We start from the raw sequence: 18,571 nt of genomic DNA, 5'->3' as shown, positions 1-18,571 counted from the left end.
ATGGGAATCCGGACTAAGAGGCGGACTGCATAGCACAACTGAGTGCTTTTAGTGGCTCTGACCAGCCTGTGGGAGGGAACCTAGGATGGCTCTGTGAGAAAAGGGGGAAGACAGGCTTGATCTGGGTCTTGATTGAAGTCCAAGAAAATATTTGGATCTGCAGAAGGGAGGAGGTTTCCCAAGCCAGGGCACTAACAGCTGACAGCTGTCACCCTATCCCATGTACCCTGTTCAAAGAGTCTTCTGAGCTGGTCTGGTCTGGGAGGGAGTGTGAGGTGGGAAGCCGGTCAGGGAGAGGGCAGACGGTAGGACTTCTATGGGGTGGGTCTGGCCTGAATGGGTTTGTGCAGGAGGGGGCTGCCTTGAAGTGGTCCCCTCCCTTCCAGCAGAGCTTGAGACCCTGGAGCTTTTGCAGCTCTCACTGCCCTCCCTCCTTACCCCAACACAGGCCTTCCGCAGGGACAGCTTCCGGAGGTCTCCCTGAATCCATATGTGGGTTTTGGCTCTTCCAGTTTTTGGCTCTACTCAGTGGCAGGGGATTTGAGGGGTGGCTGTGTGATTTGTACAGCTGTCATTAGGGTAATTGCACGATATTTTCCCAAATTTCTCCTGCAGCTTCAGGATGGGTTTCCAAACTTCCTGCCCTAACAGGGGCTCTAGTGAGAGAAGCTGGCTCTGAGCCTCCCAAGCAGCTGCTAACAGCACCCAGGGACAGCACTTCCCATTCTTTCCATGGAACCAGGCTGGACCCAGTATTCCAGGACCAGGAAGAGGGGAAGAATGGGGCCCCTGGGTTGGAGGTATGATGGCTTCATAAAAGGCACAATGGTGGTCACTGTTAATTGTACCCAGTGTCACTTCCCCCTCTCAATATGGAAACAGGTACAAATGAAATCTGTGCCTCTTCTGAAAAAGCAAGGGCACCTTCTCATGACACCAGGATTTGGAAAGTTATTTTACTGTCTTCAAAGAAGGAGGACTGGCCAAAATCCTGCAGCATATCGCTCGGCACCTTCTGAACCCATCCCAGTTATATACAGAATGAGTGTCTCAAGCTGGCTTAAGTTAGTGGCCAGAAAGCTGGTGTGGCAAGCAAGTAGGGAGTTATGTAGGCCTAGCCCAGGTAGGGGATCAGAGCATTTCCAGCAAGCCAAATGAATGAATGTAAGGAAAAATGCATGCTGGGGACCAGTTGGATCTGCCCAGTGAAGGATTACCTCCCTCCCTTCTCAAGCGGATTTGGCCACTCACTTCTCACTCAGCCTGACAGATATTTATTTGTTTGTGTGTTTGTTTGAGACAGGGTCTCACTCTGTTACCCAGATGGGAATGCTGTGGCCCAATCATAGTTCACTGCAGCCTCCAACTTCTGGGTTCAAGGGATCCTCCCCCTTCAGCCTCCTGAGTAGCAGGGACTACAGGTGTGTGCCACTACATTCAGCTAATTTTTTTTTCAGTAGAGACTTAGTAGAGACAAAGTCTCACTGTGTTGCCCAGGCTAGTCTCAAACTCCTGGGTTCAAGCAATCCTCTTGCTTCAGCCTCCCAAAATGCTAGGATTATAGGTGTGAGCCACTGCGCCCATTCCCGGACAGATATTTAATACTCTGGACTGGCTCCTCCACCTTTCCAAAAAGCACACACACACACACACACACATTCATACATGCACACAGCAAAAAGTGCTAGAGATGATGTTCCCTGGACCTGGCTTCCTGGACTGCCCAGGAAAGAGTCTCCACTCCCCAGGAAAGAGTCTCCGTGTTGGGCCCTCTGAGGATGCAACAGCCAAGGAGACCACAGGCAGATCGCTGTAGGCTTCAGGGCCCGTGTTCCTTCTGACCTGCTGGCTAGGGAGTGGGATGCACCATGGAGAGCCTCCTCACTTAGCATCGTGTCTGCTCCGACATGATGCCTCCGAGTAATGTAATTTATATTTCATGCACAATTGAAGCAGCTAATGGTGTAATTCTCCAAGGGGGAAACAAGTTGTTATAGTGTTAATTATATTGCAGGCATGTTCCCTCTCCTTTGCCCCCCAAGTGCTCCAAGGGAAGTTACCAGGTAGTAACGGAGCGAGTGTCCAAGAACATGGCTTTGGTGGGCTCCACTGACGTTGGGGCTGAGCAGTGGCAGGAGGGCCAAGGATGCCTTCATCCTCCCTGTTGAGAGTAGCAGACTTGGTTCAAACCCCCCAGAGGTCTGGATTTCCTTGTCCAGTCTGTTCATTGAATCCTGTTGGGCTGGGGTGCCCCTTCTGTGTTCACCAGGACACTGCTGGAGGTGGGGGGGCGGTAAAGCAGAGATGATACATTTGGGAAAGGAGCCAAAACACAATCAAAACAACAAAACCCAGTCAAGACATTAGCAGCTGATACTTGTAGAGCTTGGTGGTTGGGCATGTGGCCTCTGAGGGAAGACTGCTGGGATTGGAATCCCAGCGCTGCCACTTATAAACTGGAAAATCCCAGGGAAATTATGTCACCTCTATGAGCATCAGTTTTCTCAACTATGCAATGGGGATAATAAATTATCAGCCTCACAGAGTTGCAGTGAGGATTAAATGAGTTAATATGTATGCAGTGTTTAGAATACTGGCACATAGCTTTAGTAAATGGAATTTATTATGGTAGGAGGGAGTAAATGGAGTTGAACTGTCGTAAGGTTCTGGCATTTTCTGTGAAGTGGCAGAAGTACATATTTTTTATACATTCATGGAAGCTAAATCTACTGAAAAAGAACAAATGTCTTGCTTTTCAAAAAAGGAGAAATGTAGATTTTGAGGAATTATAGAACCATGAAGTTGAGGATGTTTCCCAGAAAAAAAAAATTAATTTGACTGTTAAAGTGATAGTCTTTTAACTTCTGGCAAAAGAAAGACAAAATAGGGGAGGGTCAGAGGGAGGAAAGAAAGAACAAACAAACGAATGAAGGACTCAAGTCAGGCCAAACTGACTCCGTATCTTTTTCAGTGATATATCAGAGTAAATCACCGGTGGATCAGGGAAAAGCAATGCACATAATTATACCTGATTTATGCAGAGCATTTTACAAAAATCTCAAATCTTGTTCTTATGGAAAATATGGACAAAAGTGAACTGACTGGTAATGTAATTTGCTAAATTGAAGTTGATTGAACTAATCGTATGCCTATGTGGGTTTGAACCCCACTTCTGGTACCCATTCCTGTATTAGTCAGGATATACTAACTGTTTTAACAACTCACCCCAAAATTTGAATGGCTTAGACAATAAAGTTCCTTGCTCACATCACAGTAAAATATGATCAGCAAGAGAAACTTTGTCCCCACATAGTCATTCAGATACGTGGGTCCTTCCATATTATGATACTACCATCTTTAATTTATGACCTCTAAGGCTTCCAGAGAAAGAGTAGAGAGGAAAATCTTGTGTGGGAGATTTCTGCAAGCCAGGACTAGAAATGGTGTACATAATCTCCACCCACATTCCACTGGCAAGAATTCAGTCACATGGGAGCACACAGTACACGGGGGCTGGGAAATGAGGTTTAGCCATGTGGCCAGAAAGAATAGGAGAATATGGATATCACTGAGCACTAGCAATGTCTTCCACAAGTGTTGATCCACATTGATGTCACTCTTCAGGAAGGTCTCTAGTGGCATGCAAAATTCTATCACTTGCCCTGCCCTAAGCAACATTCTTTTCTTTCAGTGGCTTAGATGAAGACATAGAATGTGCCTTATTATCCCTTTGGGGTGTAACTCATTCAGGTTATCTTATGTAATGGCAGTTTACTGGGAGTCTCCTATAAGAGAGAATGCCATATGGCCAGATCTCACACCGACTGTACTATTGCAGAAATGGAAGAATCTAACACATCCATAGAGTCTAGATTATCAAATAAACAATCTCCCCTCCCCCAGGCAGCAGGAGTTCATGCTCTCCACTTGATGATGCTCTGTCTTAAATGTGACTTAACTATTCTCTTAAACTCACCCCTCTCTATATGTCTGTCTACTTCCTCTCCTCCAACCAGGTGAACAATTCTATATCCTGCTTCTCCATGGAAATTCCTGAGTGGGAGAGGAATTATGTCTGATTTGTCCAGGGAATGGTTGTGGTCCCTGCTTAGGCAAAGCATGGCTTTCCAACCAGATCCCCTGTAGGCATTTGGGCAGTGTAGGACTTGCTGGCTTTGGACAGGAAAGAAGGCTTGTTTAGCAAGTTTCCATGTAAGACAAACCTGGAAATAAAAGCTATTATGACGGATAAAAAACTAAACCTCAAAAAGATTTCACTGGACTAGAGTGATGAGCTGAATTCAAAATATTAAATATAAATTAAGGTACATTTTAATTAAAATGTTAAATATAATTAATATTTTTGACTTAAGCTCATCACTCCAGTTTAGTCAGGAACCCATCCGGAACAAATCACACACTCAGAAAGTTTCACTTAAGAGAGTTTAATTAAGGAGCTATTTACAGAGGTAGAGGCAGTGTTAAGGAAACTAACAACGAATGGTGAAGTATCCAGAGGCTAGAACAGCAGAAAGCTGCTACCACTTCTAGGTCAGAAAGGGCAAGGGAAACAAATGGTTTTGCCACAATTCAGCACAACAACCATGGAAGAGATGCCACCAGACATGAGTTGTGGCTGTGGGTAGAGAAATGCAGTCACTGTCAATATTGTGACCTGGATAAGAGAGATTTGGGGATGGGTTAAATACCCAAGCTCACACTCCTCCCTCACTGTAAACTCCTGTGGGTGCCACTTATTAACCACACCCAACAGGGGTCCACAGGACCAGTGATGCCATCTACAGAGGTCAGCCTCCCAAGACACAGAACACAGCAAAGAGCAGAGAACGGATCTGAAAGTAGAAAAAGAGAATTGTTGATGCAAAGATTCCCAGAAATACATGTAAAATGTTGGCATTCAGTTTACAAAGTCAGTTGCATAAAAATTAGATAGGACACATTTCATGTGAAATTGCTGCAAGAGTATAATCTAGCTCTAAGTTCTGTGTGAAACAACTGTGGATGCATTAATAGGAGCAAGGGGTCTCATTTGGGGAGGTTATGGCCCATGTGCCTACTGCTTTCTGCCCTGATCCAACCACATCTGGGGCTCTGAGCAAGGCTGGGTCTCACGCTTTAGAAGAAACACTTACAACCGAGGCAACCAACGTATTGAAGAGGCTGAGAGCCAAGTGTAAGGAGGAAAAGACTGAAGAGGATGGGGAACAACACTTCAGTCAAAGAGAAGATGCCTTAAGATAAAGACTTTAACTTTCTCCAAGTATTTGAAGTGCAGAGAGGAAGATTTCCCTTTTGGATACACCTTCAAGCCCTCAATATCCCCAGGCTGTATGGCACCACTCTTAGGAACTCCCATAACAAACTGAATTTTCACAGCCTTTTCCCATCCTGTTCCACCCTGTTGCAATTGTTCGTTTGCTTGTCTATCTTTCCTACTAACTGAGGGCAAATGGCAAACACTTTTTTTAACCATCACACTTCAATATCTAATGCTTCGCTCCTGAGAGGTGCTCAAGAAATATTTGTTCATTGAGTGAAAGTTCCTGCAGGAGCTAGAGAGTCCCCTGCAGGAACATGGAGAAGAACACGCATGCAGTGGATGGCAGTGGGGCATATTCCACCCAGTTTTAAAGTCCGCAACTGCAGATATGTGAGTCTGGCCACAGTTATCTGCTCTCTCTAAACCTCAGTTTCCTTACCGTTACTGGGGGTGTTCTGAAGACTCAATGGGCTAGTTTATTTGCAAAAGGGTCAGAACATGGCAAGTGTTCAAAAAATGGTCATTGTTGTTATTGTTGCTGTTTGAATGATTCAGGCTGGTGAAAACTGTCTTAGGTTGGATTCCTCAGGAGACCTTGAGACAAGGATTCACATCAAAGTGGCTTTTAGTACTAAATGTTCTCAGTAAAACCAAGTAAGGTAGTAAGGAAGTGGCAATGAAGAGAGGAGGCCAACAAAGGTGTGAAATCAGGCAAAGTCCCATGGTAGGTAACTATGGGGACAGTGGAGGTCACATCTCAAGAGTCTTGGCTGGGGTATTTATCCAACCCCAACACATACCCATTAGCGTTACTGGTCCAGGGCTAACCCAGGGAAATAGAAACTCCCAGGCACTTTGTTCTGTTTGCCCCCAGGAGAAGCAGCTGCAGTAGCCTGAGGGCGATCCACCTACAAAAGACACAGATGCCTGGTGTTGGCCGGGAAAGCCCATCAAGAGCCGGTATGCATGGCAACAGTAAAAGGATGGTTTGTCACACTAGTACAAAAAGAGGTGGCCAGAGGCCAACATTGCCAGGGAAGCCCCATTCCCCTCCTTCCAGGTAGAGGGAGGCCTTACATATTTCTGGTCAAATGCTTAGGTTGCAGACTCCAGGGCCCTAGTGCTCCCAAGAGTCTGTGAGCCAGAGGAGCCGTGTCCCCAAGGAGACACCTACTGCCCCTGTCCTGTGCTCATCCTAGTCTCGTTGGAGTGTGTTTGGCCTCTGAGATCATCCCAGGTTGTTATCAAACAGGAGTTCCCCACTGTGGCCCTGAGAGCCCCAGGGTCCCACAGAAGCTGCTAAGAGCAGATTTAGCAAGTACAGGGCAATAATCCCTGAGCTGATTTTTCTGTAGTTGTTTTCTTCTTTTTCATCCTTTAACTTCCTGAGGACATGATACCTCTGATCCAGTCTCATTCTCCTTCCTGTCTCCCTGTTACACACTCCTCTGGACGCTGTGGCAGTGTGTGTGGTCCAGAGAGCAATCAAGGGTGTCATCAGGACACTGCCCACTCTCTGTGGCTTGGGCAAGGTTCTTTGGAATGGTTTCTGGCTTTAGAAGTTTAACTGCTTGTTATAACTTGTATATATGTCCCCATCAAATCTCATGTTGAAATGTAATCCCCACTGTTGGAGGTGGGGCCTGGTGGGAAGTGTTTGGGTCATGGAGCCGGAGTTTTCCAGAGATCTGGTTGTTTTAAAGTGTGGTACCTTCCCCCACTCTCCCTCTTGCTTCTGCTTTTGCTATGTGACATGCCTGTTCCCACTTTGCCTTCTGCCATGAGTAAAAAAGCTCCCTGAGGCCTCCTCGGAAGCCAAGCAGATGCGGGCACCATGCATGTACAGCCTGCAGAACCATAAGCCAATTAAACCTTTTTTCTTTATAAATTACCCAGTCTCAGATATTCCTTTATAGCAACAAAAAACGAACTAACACTGCTTTTACTCTGGAGACCCCTATCCTGCAGAGGTGGGAGAGAAGAAAAAACCCATCATCCCAGAATCCAGGTACCCTGCATCCCAGGGATCATTGAGCCAGACCTTTGACATGCCCCAAGCACAGTTGCAGGGGCCCTAAAGGAATGAATGTTTGTGCCTCCCTAAAATTTATCTGTTGAAGCCTTAACCTCTACTGGGATGATATTAGGAGGTGGGACTTTTGGGCAGTAATTATATTTAGATGAGACCAGAAAAGTGGGCCCTCCATGATGGCTTTAGTGTCCTTATAAGAAGAGGAAGAGACTAGAACCTTCTCTCTGCTCTCATGTAGGAACACAGCAGAAGACAGCTGTCTGCAAGCCATGAAGAGAGCCCTCACCAAGCACTGAATCTGCCAGCACCTTAATCTTGCACTTCCAGCCTCCAGAATTGTAAGAAATCAATGTCTGTTGTTTAAGCCCACCAGGCTATGGTATTTTGTTATAGCAGCCCAAGCTAGCTAAGACAATGTGTAAAGTGGTAAGCATGCCTCCTGCTTTCAGGAACTTGTGATTTTTAAGGTGCCATGTACTGTGGTCACTTAATAACCCCACAGGCTGCCTCAGGCCCCACCTAAACTTTACTTCCGATCTCTTTCCCCTGCTTGCTGGGAGAAGAACTGCTCTACAGCCACATCAGACTTTACAATACATGTGCCCTTGTATTTAACTCCACAAAGTGCTTACAGCAGCACCTGGCCCATAATGAGTGCTATGTTCACGTGGTGATGCTGTTGCTGCTGCTGTTACTTCCGGTGATGTACTTTCTCCCCATCACACGTGCCTGCAGCCAGGGGGAATTATTGGCAACCCCATGAAATAGATAAGGAGACTAAGATTCAGGAGAGTCCATCATGTCAGTACTGGGATTCTACCCTCATTCACTCATCACTTATCATGTGTCATTTGTGTGCCAGGCAACCTGCAGAATCCTTGGGGTCCATGTTCTGAGCAAAACAGACATGATCCCTGCCCTCAAGGAGCTTACAATCTAGTCAGAGAGACAGGCTGTAACCAAATAATTCCACAAACAATATGTAATTGCAAACTGAAACAACCTCTCTGCAAGAAAGCTTACACTGGGCGGTCTCCCTAAGAGTATAAAAAGTGGTGTTAAGGCTGAGATATGGAACATAAGGAGGGGCTGACTAAGCCAAGAATTCTCAGCTGTTAGCTTGCATTAGAGTCTTTGATTCAGGGACTCTGGAGGTATCCTACAAATGTGCATTTCTTTTTTTTTTTGAGATGGAGTCTCGCTCTGCCGCCCAGGCTGGAGTGCAGTGGCGCGATCTCGGCTCACTGCAAGCTCCGCCTCCCGGGTTTACGCCATTCTCCTGCCTCAGCCTCCCGAGTAGCTGGGACTACAGGCGCCCGCCATCTCGCCCGGCTAGTTTTTTGTATTTTTTAGTAGAGACGGGGTTTCACCGTGTAGACCAGGATGGTCTCGATCTCCTAACCTCGTGATCCCCCGTCTCGGCCTCCCAAGTGCTGGGATTACAGGCTTGAGCCACCGCGCCTGGCCCAAATGTGCATTTCTAAAGAGTTTCCAGAACTTCCAACACTATGTTGAATAGGAGTGGTGAGAGAGGGCATCCCTGTCTATGACCCAGCCATCCCACTACTGGGTATATACCCAAAGGATTATAAATTACTCTACTACAAAGACACATGCACACGTATGTTTATTGCGGCACTATTCACAATAGCAAAGACTTGGAATCAACCCAATGTCCATCTGTGACAGACTGGATTAAGAAAATGTGGCACATATACACCATGGAATACTATGCAGCCATAAAAAAGGATGAGTTTGCGTCCTTTGTAGGGACATGGATGCAGCTGGAAACCATCATTCTTAGCAAACTATCACAAGAAGAGAAAACCAAACACCGCATGTTCTCACTCATAGGTGGGAACTGAACAATGAGATCACTTGGACTCAGGAAGGGGAACATCACACACTGGGGCCTATCATGGGGAGGGGGGAGGAGGGAGGGATTGCATTGGGGAGTTATACATGATATAAACGTTATGCACATGTACCCTAGAACTTAAAAAAAAAAAAAAAAAAGAGTTTCCAGGTGAGGTTGATGTTGCTGTTCCTGGGACCACACTGTGAGAACCACTGAACTCGGTCAAAGGGAGTCTCAGGAGAGCTGCGAGAACAGCATGTGCAAAGATGCTGGGGCAGGCAGGAGAAGATAAAACTTGGTAAGGCCAGAGTTGCTGGAGCCCTGGCGAGGTGGGGAGCTTCAGAGGTGGAGTTTAAGACTGAAGATGTCAGCAGAGGCCAGACTGTGCACACAGCGTGGCAGACTACCCCACATTTAGTTTTTAGCCCAAGAAGCCATTTGAAGCTTGAAGCAGGTCAGTGCTATAGCCATATTTGCATGACTCTGGCTGTATTGCAAAGAAGGGGTGTGAGTGGATAACAAGAGGCTAGTTAGGTGGCCCAGGCTTTCAAATGCCCTTATGAGTTTTTTGTCCACCCCGTTGCCGCCACCAGACAAATCAACTGTGTCTCACATCCCTACCCTCTGCCCATCGAGGTAGAAGCTTTTGTTGCTGCCGTTGCTATGAGGTGAAGGTTCTTCTCAGAGGCTTGGCTTACAGAGAAGGCACAGCCTCTCTCCTTTAGGGGTCTCTTTTTGTGCCGTGCCATTTGGCACCCGTCCCAAAAAGTAGCAAGTTTAAGACCAGAAGCTGTGAAATGTGGGCTTTTGAAAACATCAAAACCAGTAAAAGAATCAGTACAAGTTGACAGAGAGTTGGTTTCTAAAGATGGAGTGTTTGGGGAGGGATGAAAGTCAGTGTTTCTAAGGCTGGAGGACGGGGATCACTTCCATGTGTTCAAGACCACATGTTAGAGGAGACTGGGCACAGCATGATGGTTAAGAATGTGAGCTCTGGAGCCAGTCTTGCTGGGTTCAAGTCCTGGCTCTGAAACTTACTCATAGTGTCTCCTGGGGAGACTTAACCGCTCTCTGTCTCAGTGTTCTCCATCTACAAAATTGGGATAATAGTAACTACTTCATAGGGTTGTTGTGGGGATTTGGTAAGTTAATAAACATATGTGGATTCATGCCTGGTATACATTTAGTTGTTCAATGAATGCATTATTATCATCATTGTCATTACCAGACACATTCATGGGACTTTGGGGAGGATCATTGGGCTTACTGTGGGAAGGGCTGATGGATGACTCTATGTGTCATATCTGGTTTGGCTTTGCTTTCTATTTGTCTTTAAGAACAGTGGGAGGCTTCAGGGGAAATTTTGAGAAGAATGGGAGAAGGTGAAGAAGAAATCATATAAAACTGTCCTGGCTGGGGGAGCAGGCAATGTCATGCTCTGCCCAGAGCCCCTGGGATGCCTTTTGACTGCTTTTTTGCCCCCATTCTGGAGCACACTTCCAGTGTCCCACACCCTTAGCCTGTCTTCCAAGCACTGTCACTGGGCTATGGAACTCTTCTCCTACAAACGTGTGAAATTGAACATGTTTGGGACTTCACATCCCCTCCCCTATCCCCCACAGCTGTTAACATAAGACGGTCCCATGGTCCCTTCCCTGAAATGGGACAACTCACCCTCCAGGGCTCTCCTGCAGAACCAGGCTGAGGCAATTCTCCAAGGACCTTGTCTGAGATTACAACTTTGCCTGGATTCTTTCCCTCCCTTGTCCAGTTTCCCCCATTCCCTTACCAGTTTCCTGGGGAGCACTTCTTCAGATATCCCTTGCATGTGAATTCTCATCTAAGGGTTTGGTTTTGCGAGGGAATCTCATCAAAATTGTTTTTTAGAAGAAGGAACAGGTGCAAGAGTTTTGTGTCATCTGAACCTGGATTGAGGTGATCATATTTGCATTATGTGGGTAGATACTGGGCACCCTTGTGTCATAAAATTAAAGGAGCAGGAGAAGACACAGTGGCAGGGAAATAGCTAGGACAGCACCAGGAGGCCTTTCTTATGGGATGCGCTCATGTTTGCATGTCTCCAACCTGCTCAGAGAGCTAAAGCCCCAAGCCAGCAGACCCAGAGCAAAACTACTGGTAAAAATAGACCAGAAATAGACCGTGTGCCTGGGAGATGAGGCTGCCCAGTCTGACTGCAGCCCTCACACTCCCTGCCTGCTTAAGAGGACTGGGAGGGGAGGTAGGGTGGGGCTGAGGGTGCTGCAGGGCAGGGAAAAGAAAAGGAGTTCCAAATACAGTGCTGAGCTTGCTGGCCCCACAGTCCACCCAGGAATCACTCTTGGGTTGCACCGTGCCACAGGGTCCGGGAAAGAGACAGAGATATGGAGACAGAGACAAGGAGATGGAGACACAGAGATAGGGACAGAGTCAGAGAGAGACAGAGATACACAGAGACAGAGACAGGGAAAGAGAGACAGGTAAAGAAACACAGAGAGATGGGGAGAGAGACAAGGAAAGAGAAAGATAGGGACAGAGAGAGAGAAGACAAAAAGGAGGAAAGAGAGATAGGGAGAAACAGAGACAGAAAGACAGAGAAGGGAAGGAGAGAGACAGGAACAAAGAGAGATGGGAAATAAGAGACAAAGAGAGATAGACAGAGAAAGAAGGACACACAGAAGCCAGGCGATTTGTAGACACACAGAGACAAAGTGAGGAAGAGAGAGACAAAGGGAGAGAGACTCAGAGAGAGAGAGAGAGAGAGTGAAAGAGACAAAAAGGAGAGTGAGTGATTCAGAGAAACAGAAGCAGAGGGGACAATCAAGGGAGAGAAGAGGGCTGCTGAACAGACAGATAGCCAGAAGGTCACAGACAGATGCCAGGACCTGCTCTCAGGGGCTCAGGTGGGAGCAGGCAACATCCGGAGCTGGGGTGACTGTCCCCCAGCCCCTCCCACAAGAGGGCAAGAAGCAAAGCTGCACCATTGTGGTTCACCCTGAATCAAAGTGGAGGGTCCCAGTGTCCAAGAAAATCTTCAGGGCCCTGAAGACTAACCCCATCCCTCTGCTGGGCTGACATCAAACTGAGAAACACCCTGGGTCCAACCTGGCCCTTGCTGGGCCACTGAGCCATACCTCCAGCTTCCAGCCCTAATTCAGGGGCTTAAAGACACCCAACATTAGCACCTACACATTGAGCAAAAGCCCACAGAGCACAAAATTTTCATATAAGAAAAAGCCTCCTTAGCAGTGAGGTTACCATCAGAGAGGGGCCAGCAGGGACGTGCGTTGTCAGGGAGCTTGTTTTCCCAGGAGCCATAGCTGTTCAGATGTGCCATGAGCAATTGCCACTCTGCTCGCCTTCGCCTGGCAAATTATTCTGCTGGAGTTTCTTCCAGCGTTCAGAGCTGCGCAGCTGTAAATGCCAGAAATCATGTACATTAAGCCCGGAGTGACGGCGGGCTTATGGATGGATTTACCTTCAAACAGAGGCCGCTGAGGCGCCTGGCATGGGGGGGCGGCACTTTATGGATGCCGCTCTCTGCTCGCCGAGGCCTTAAGCGATCGAGTTGGCCACTTAATCAATTTCTCATATGGGCCTGGCTGTGGGCCATGTGCTCCCAGGCAGGGCTTTGGGACGCAGCCCCTCTACCCACCTGCCCAGAGTCCTTGTCCCCTTCCCTACCGGAGAGGAACTGTTTCTGTTTGCCTGGGGTGCTGGCAGCACGGGGCTGGATGGGTTGACACCAAGCCAACACAAGCAATTACAGAAGTCCAGGACCTGCCAACCTCCCCCCAACCACTCCTGCTACCACACTTCCCCTAGTGCCTCTTGTAAGGGGAGCAGCCATCCTTAATGCTAACTCACCACTCTGGGCCTGGCCTCCTACTTACAGCCCATTCCACGCTCCAAAGCTGGATTTGAGGTCTCCATAGGGCAGTCTGAGCCTAGTGCCCCTTGTCCCACCCTGCTGTTCGGCCCCCATGAGCCACTAGTCCTCTGCTCTGATCTAGTAAGCCTGGGCCACTGGCTTTACTGTCTCCTGCATGGCTGCCACTCAGACTCTCTCCTCTGTCACTTCACTGCCTCCACTCATCGCCTCCTGACCCTTGACAGCCCCTCACTCACCGCTTCCTAGGGCTCCTGCTCCAGGCAAGTCTCCATTCAGCCTCAGGCAGAGGGGTGGCTAAGGTGTAACTATCAGGGGCACAGTCCAGGTCAAGAGACCCCTGCAGGGCTCTTACACTCTCATGAAGCCCTTCTCATACCCCATCTGTGGGGGATTGTATTTTCCAAAGATGGCTCTGATAATATCTCTGAGCCCACAAGCTCTTCTTCTGAAGTGACTGACACTCCTTCCATGGAGAGTCAAACCTATGTTCCCTTCTCTGAAGTTTAATTATGGTGGAAGTGATTCTGACTTCTGAGACTAGATAATAAGAAACAATGCAGCTTGTTCCTGGTTCAATGGAACACTCGGGCTTGGAGCTCTCATTCACTACATGTCAGGAAGCCCAGACTAGCCCATGCTAAAAGATCACATGGAGAGGCCCTGAGAGAAATGCCTGGCTAGCTTCCCTTCTGCTATTTCAGCTCGAGCCCCCTTCTGACTGCAACTGCAACAGAGACACCACCAAGCCACAACCACCCAGCTGAGCCCTTCCTAAGTTCCTGACACACAGGAGCTGTGGGAGAAAATAATATGACTGTTTTTGTTTTAAATCACTAAGCTTGGGGCGACTTGTCACACAACAACAAGAAACCAGAACAGCATCCATCTCCATAATACCAGTTTTCAAAAGTCAATGAAGCACTTTGGGAGGCCGAGGTTGGTGGATCATTTGAGGTCAGGAGTTTGAGACCAGCCTGGCCAACATTATGAAATCCTGTCTATACTAAAAACACAAAAGTTAGCCAGGTGTAGTGGTGCGCACCTGTAATTCCAGCCACTTGGGAGACTGAGGCAGGAGAATGGCTTGAACCCGGGAGGCAGAGGTTGCAGTGAGCTGAAATTGCACCACTGCACTCTAGCCTGGGTGACAGAGTGAGACTCCATCTTAAAAAAAAAAAAAAAAAAGTCAGTGAAGGTCAGGCACAAGTGGCCTTCACCTGTAATACCAGCTCTTTGGTAAGCCAAGGCAGGAGGATCACTTGAGTCCAGGAATTCAAGACCAGTCTGGGTAATATAGCAAGACCCTGTCTCTACAAAATAAAAATATTAGTTGGGCATGGTGGCATGCACCTATAGTACCAGCAACTCAGAAGGCTGAGAGGGAGAATCATCTGAGCCCAGGATTTGGCGGCTGCAGTGAGTCGTGATTATGCCACTGCACTCCAGCCTGGGCAACAGAGCGAGACTCCATCTCAAAGAAAAAAAAAAAGTCAATGAGTCTTAATACAGTAAAAATACAATAAGATATACAATAATACAAAAACAAGGCTAAACAATCCAGTCTTTCTTTAATCATCAAAAGGCAGTTGGAGAGCACAGAATGTTGAGTATCTATTCACAATGCACAGTGCCCAGGTATCAGAGTGAAGTGTCTAATAAGCCTCAACAAATCCAGGCCCTACATGGGTTCATTCACAATCCAGAAAACTAGAAAGCACTTGTGTCCAGAATTGTTTGGCCACTGAAACTCCTAGGAAGTAATGAACAAGCCAATGACATAAAGGCAAAAATTCTTCCTGAAAGCAATTCCCATGGTCCATGCATATCCATTCCAACATTTCCACACCTCTCTGGTGCCAAGAAGTGTGTGTTCTACCACCAGCAGGTTTTGGTAATTGATAATGAGGGAAACAGAGGGTGGGAGGGTTTTGTTTTGTTTTGTTTTGTTTTAAAACAGGAGGCATGAATTTCTCCAGGGTCTGGGCACTGCTGCAGTGCACTGTGATGGGAAGTTTACAGAAGCTCGTTGCTACTTAGGGAATACCTTTCTTTTTCTCCTCTCACTCAAACCAGAGAACATTCTGAAAGGCAGAAAGGTGATTACAGACCTGGGAGTAAAGGCGTTAAGAGTATGAGTCTGCCACTTACTACATGTATTATCTGAAGCAAGTTTCTCAGTCTCTCCAAGCCTTGGTTTGCGGATCCGCAAAATGGGTATGACAGTAAGACTTTCTTCATAAGGCAAAGTCAAGGGTGAATGAATTAATATATGTAAAGAGCTTTGAACAGGACCTGCACATAGTAAGTGCCACAGAAGTGCTACCTGTTATTCTTGTTGTTGTTTTGGGATTTTATCTATTGGCACTAACAGATTCTGTTAAAATATTTTCAGTGGCATAACTGCCAACTGGGAAATTTAGCTTTCCTTACACTACCCCTCTTCGGTATCACCTCCCTTCCATAATTCTCAAGTGGGCACACACACACACGCACACATGCTCGTGCACACCCACACACACCCACACTCAACAATCAGTCCTTGTTTGCCGCAGGCCACACCATGGTAATGTATTAGTGCGGGAGGAACAAGCTGCTTTATCTTCCTCTCCAGACAGATGCCTGTGTGTGGAAGATGGATGCAGAGCATCTGCCTGCATTGTCAGAGGACAACACATCCGGGATGGCTCCGCAGCCCCCGGAGAAGCAGGGCAGAGGCTGGCCCTGGGGTCCTGACTACATGAGTCCTGGGAGGCCTCAGAGGCCAGTGCTGTGGGTCGCTGCCACTTTTCTCCTAATCACAAGCCGAGTCTTCCCAGTCTTTCAGCGCTTGCCCAGTTCCAAAGCCTCTCACAGTTGTCTGCTGTTGTGTCTGCCATGGGCTTACCGCTATGGACACAGACTCCAAGGGGACAAATGTGCTGCATGTCAGGCAGAGGGGCAGGGACAGGAATAAGCCACTGCAATGAAAGACACACACAGTCTTGCCCTCCAAAAGCAAAAGGAACTTCCAAATCACTTTCTCCTGGCAAATCTGACCCGAAGGTGGCTCTGCCGGACCAAGGCTCTGCCCGAGCCAGCTAATCCCCCAAGGCATGCTGTCCACAGCAGAAAAGGCCTCAGGAGCCCAGCAGGTTCCAGCCACCAGGCCTCTCACCCTGCAGGACTTTCACAGTGGGTTGCATGAGGCTCTGGCAAGATATTACCAAAATAGATTAATGTCACCAAGAGGGAAAATTTAGGAAAGAAAGGAATCGACCTCGTTTGGAGGAGGAGTACATTTAGCAAAATGAAAAAAAAAAAAATACTTCAGAGATGGATTCTCTTTCCAGTTTTTCAGTCATTTCACAAATATTTATGGAGGGACAACTATGTGCTAGGCACTGCAATTGGTTTGGGGCCCCTGTCCCAGTAGAGCTCAAGGTCTTTCCCCTTCCGGCAGGCAACTTACTGGAAAATAGTTGTACTGGAAATTGTGGCATCCACAAGAATGTGCCTCATAGACCTTCAACTCCAGAGAGCTTAAGACAGAAAGAACACAGAGCCCCAGCTGGTGAGCTCTCAAATCCATGCCAGCATTTGGCAAAGGCTACAGCCCCCACAGGTGGCTCCCAGCCAATGACTGTGCATGGCAGGGCATGAAGGCAGGCCCACCCTGGGAGAAACAGGACTCTTCTGACAGTTGGCTTTGATATGAGGACCGCTTGCCAACCTTGGACCTTCCAAAGACCCCACCGCAGTCTAGGAGGCTGCCACACACCCTCCCTGACCTCAACCACTCACCTGAGGTCAGACACAGCCTTTAAACTCCACCAGCCTTTCCCAGGTCTTGCCTCACTTTCTCTCGCAGGTATTTTCCCTAATAAAATCCTTGCCATTTATTTCTCTCCTGGCATCTGCTACCAGAAGAACTCAGACTAACCCAGAAGCATTGCCATGTCCTCCTCCTCCTCCCTCTCAACAGCCTGTCCAGATGGACCACCCTGGCTCTAGCCAATATTGACCTCTTGCAGACACCCGAGTTGGTTTATTCGTGGAGAGCCTCTTTATAAATTTGGTGTCTCCCTGGTAGATTCTAAGTTCTGTAAGAACTCACAACAATCCCAAAGGCTCCTCGCTTTGATGGCTCTCAGGAGGTGTTTCTGACCCATGGCAGGGTGGTACTTGCTACCAAACTCTTACATCGTATTTCAAGAGACTTCTATGATTTATTAATATAATTAACAATAACTATTGTGCAATGAACCCATAGCGTGATGCTAAGCTTTTTACATACATTATCTCATTTAATGGCTAACCCTTGGCATATACCCTACCACCAAAAAAACTGCTCTCCCTACCACCTGCCCATCCACCCAGAGGATACCCTCCTTCGAATGACAGCTCTATTGCTTGTTCTCCCTCGACAGCCCCTCTTCCTTCATGAATCCAAATCAAGACATTTGCAGGCAGAACACAAAGATGTGATCTTATAAAAGTGTGAGCGTTTTCCAAGAGACAACCAATACCCAGGTTGAGAAATTCCAGGCATACAACCTAGTAACAAAGTCCAGCTTGGCCCGGGCTAACAGATGATATATTCAACTCTTCTTTATAATCCTATCCTGTTTTATGCCCCTTGAGCCATTTCTTTCCTCTGTGTGTCCCAGCTTCTTGGTACTTGAAAAACAAGGCCTCTGGGCTCTCATCCAGGACACATCCCAGGCATCCTCCGACCCTCTGAGCTTGATCCATCCTCTCCAGCCCCCATATGCGGAAATGTTCTCCAGCTCACTCAGAGACACAGCCCTACATACTAAACAGAAAGCGGCAGACTGGCTGGCCATGGGACCTCACACAAGTTACTTGGCATCTGTGAACCTCAATTCCCTCATCTGTAACACAGGGTCATTGGAAGGATTAAAGGAGAAAATAAATTTAAAAATTACTCTAAAGCCTTGCTATGCAAAAATGTGGTCCTTGGACCTGCCAGAGAATATGTCAGAAGTACAGACTCTTGGGCCCCACCCACAGCAACCCTTTTGGTGTGGGTGATTCGTATACACATTCAAGTTTGACAAGCCTGCTCTCTGAGTTTCAGAGAGCACTGAATTCTTCTCTCCACCTTATTCTGTTGCTTCCTCTCCTTTGCTCAATTACACAGTCAGCACTCTCCAAACCCATGGTTTCTACTGCCTCAGCCAAAAGAGGAGTGCAGGGGGTGAACCTGAGAATATATCTACATTCAGAGGGGGCCACTCATCACAGCTTCATGGCCAAAGACCGCAGCGCCCCTCCTACAGGGCATGGAGATAGGCTGGAACTGAACAAAGGGGCCCAGCCAGGAACAAAATCTGGACCAGAGATGTATCCATTCACTTCTGATTCCAGGCCCCGCTGTGTGGTGAATTGCCCCCATTCCATGGACCTGATGTGTAATATATTTTCTGTAATTACAGTGATGCCATCTGTGTATATGTTAAATGACTATAGCAGTTAATTATTTTTGGGTAAACAAGGGATGCCTCTTTGCCC

This window comes from Trachypithecus francoisi, unplaced genomic scaffold (genome assembly GCF_009764315.1).
Source record: "Trachypithecus francoisi isolate TF-2019V2 unplaced genomic scaffold, Tfra_2.0 Lachesis_group6, whole genome shotgun sequence".
Classification (NCBI taxonomy): domain Eukaryota; kingdom Metazoa; phylum Chordata; class Mammalia; order Primates; family Cercopithecidae; genus Trachypithecus; species Trachypithecus francoisi.
This window is presented reverse-complemented; position numbering follows the sequence as displayed.